Source organism: Sinocyclocheilus anshuiensis, unplaced genomic scaffold (assembly GCF_001515605.1).
Source record: "Sinocyclocheilus anshuiensis isolate Anshui unplaced genomic scaffold, SAMN03320099.WGS_v1.1 scaffold1580, whole genome shotgun sequence".
NCBI lineage: Eukaryota > Metazoa > Chordata > Actinopteri > Cypriniformes > Cyprinidae > Sinocyclocheilus > Sinocyclocheilus anshuiensis.
The window spans coordinates 139,488-142,381 of NW_015557283.1; the positions used below are offsets into that span (position 1 = coordinate 139,488).

The 2,894-nt window shown below is 37.6% G+C and overlaps 1 protein-coding gene across 1 annotated transcript in view; it reads right to left on the reverse strand.

Annotated features, from left to right (window-relative positions):
* LOC107679080 (lamin-B2-like) overlaps positions 1-2,894 on the reverse strand; it is a 21,663-nt gene that overhangs the window by 4,136 nt on the left and 14,633 nt on the right. The window lies entirely within an intron of this gene.

The following is a 2,894-nucleotide window of genomic DNA, read 5'->3' on the forward strand; positions in this document are numbered from 1 at the left end:
ACCTGACAAAGTAATCATAGTTGTGTAAATACTGTCATACTAACAGCTGTCTGAATTATTTTGGTTGATTGTAATCTATTACATACCTTTCTATCAAAGTTATCTAACATTATCAAGATGAATTTGTTCTGACACAGTTTAACTCTGAGTTCTTGTCATATTTTATTACCATTTTCTAAACTATAGCGAATATAATGTGAGAAATGTTGAAGGTGTCTGAATAAATTTTGGTTTGACTGTATCTATTTGATAAATGAAGTTAACCAACTAACACTATACATACCCTTTTGTTATTTGTATCCAATATTTAAAAAATGTACAAATGCAATAAAAATATCGGTATCGGTACTCGGTATCGGCAAGTACCAAAAATAAAAGTATCGGTATCGGGCGAGTACTGGAAAAAGTGGTATCGGTGCATCCCTAGTTAAAACGAACAGGAAGTCACGTATGTCATAGTAAAAAGTGAGTATAAAAGATGAACGGGCAACCGCACCATTAAAACGTAATGTTTATGCGACTTCGCTGTCGTCTTACCTTTCCATCCTATCATCTGTGCTCCAAATATCTCAACTGCAGACTATCTTTAACTCGTCTCAATCTTCAAGATGGTCTAAGCTGTCTGCTGGTCTTCAAGTCTTTGTGCTAAATGAGCTTTCTGACCTCTCGTTTTTCGACAGCGCCGCTATCGTTTCGCTCGCGCACAAGTGAAACACACAATTATCATTCCAGCGTGACATTTTACAACCTACCCTGCTCCTCCGGCACATCAAGTATGTCAAGTATGAAGCACAAAAATGTGGCAAGCGTTTCTGAACAAGTTATGGACCTCGGGTATGCGTGAAGACGAATGACGATAATAATCAGCTGCCAGAGCTCCATCAGCAGATGCAAAACGCTCAACAACGCCTAGTTTGTGTGCATCGCTGACTTAAATGCTTGATTGTGCCACAAAACCAAGCGGGCTTCCTACATTGATGGCGTTTTCTGCCGCAGACTTGCCCGAAGCACTTTAAAAACCTAGTAATCTGCCGACCACTCATGTTCAAACACGTTTCAAAAGCTAACAAGCTGCCTAACAAGTCACCCTTTGTAGACAAGGTACAGCATTCTTAGGTTTTGAAGTCAGTTTTGAAGCATTTTGGACATCAGGCACATTAGAAACTTGCTCCAATGTGTCTGATGCCCGAGATGCTTTCTCAATAGGCAGCACTTTTGGCCACAGGTAGGGGTGTGCGATAATGACAAAAAAATGATATCTCGATATTTTCTGGGATTTTGTCAATAACGATAATTAGAAGATATTTTACTGGGCGTGTTATTGTGCTGGTGTTTTGGCAGGTTTAGGACAGCTGACTCCCGAAGCTTTTGTTATTCTTCATAATCTGTGCGGTGGTTAGTTTGCAGGAGTAACAGAAATTCACTTTTCCAATAAGTTTAAATTGATTTGTACCTTTTATGGGCATTTTTACCTTTATAAGGCTAATGGTTGTCTAACGTAATTACATGTATGCATCGTCTTTTGTGTCAAATACTTACATTTAATAAATAAATTTAAACAGTTAGACACTACAGGGCTGTTACCAATCTAATAAAATCAGTATCAACAAAATTTGTGTTTGCGATGCAGAGGTGGCACAGAATCTGCATCTGAAGTGTCATTTAGATGCATTTACACAGACTGTTTAATGCAGGACATGAATGCAGTTATAAATGCATAATTAACGTTTTGATGTTTTAGAAACAAAACGTTCAATAGTGATATTTGAAATGATTTTGGGGGGAAGGGAAAATACTTTAAATATAAACCTAAAATCGCCAGTAGGTGGTGGCAAATCACTGCATGAGTGAGTCATTGAATCAATCATTCAACCGATTCATTGATTCAGTAACGAAACACTGTCGTGTGTTGCTCAGAGACACAAAACAGTTCTGCTGTGGCTTTATTTGAAACGATTAGTCGACAATAAACTGTCGACAAATATTTTTGTTGTCAAATAGTAATTTGATCTCATATGACCTGTAAGAGCCTGCAATAACACTGTTTGACCAGACTGTAATTCAGCTCTCCCGGATGAAATTCAAGAGAAGACACAGACTCCGCAGCTAAACCTGACGCTGCTGAAAGCAGAGTTTAAATGAATATGTAAATATGTCTTGTGCACTTTACTCTAAATAACAAAATAAACACACAACAAATGACAGTGGTGAGAAAACAGCGGTTAAGAAAGCATCTGATCATAACGAATGTGGTTAAGTTTGCACCAGCTCTGCAATCGGCTCTACAGTCACGTCACGTTTGTTGCAGCCCTATTTGAAACTATTTTCATTGACGAAATACAGCAAAAACAAGAACTGCCGTGTCTAAAATGTAAGTCACTTTATATTAACTTCTTGTTTATCGGACTGTTTTATAAAATCAATATCACATTTGCAATCGTGCTGATATTTGGAGAAAAAAACTGTACTCTTTGTGTGATATTAACTATATCAGATGATATAAATATAAAAGACATATTAAAGTCATACGAAGGCATATTTGCCCTCTTATCTTGAATTTGACGGAATTCTAAATGTATTTTAACAGACTAAAACATGCAGTAAAAGCGTGAACTCTCTGGGTGTGTTTTTGCGATATACTCGATAATGTCAAATTGCATATCGTTTAAAGGGGTGGTTGATTGCGATTTCACATTTTTAACGTTAGTGTGTAATGTTGCTGTTTGAGCACAAACAATGTCTGCAAAGTTACGAAGCTGAAAGTTCAATGCAAACGGAGATATCGTCTTTTAAATTTCTGGCAGTTTAATGCCTACAGAAACGGCTGGTAGGGACTACAACGAGTTACTTCCCGGGTTTGTGACATCACAAACCCAGATAAACCCCGCCCTCGG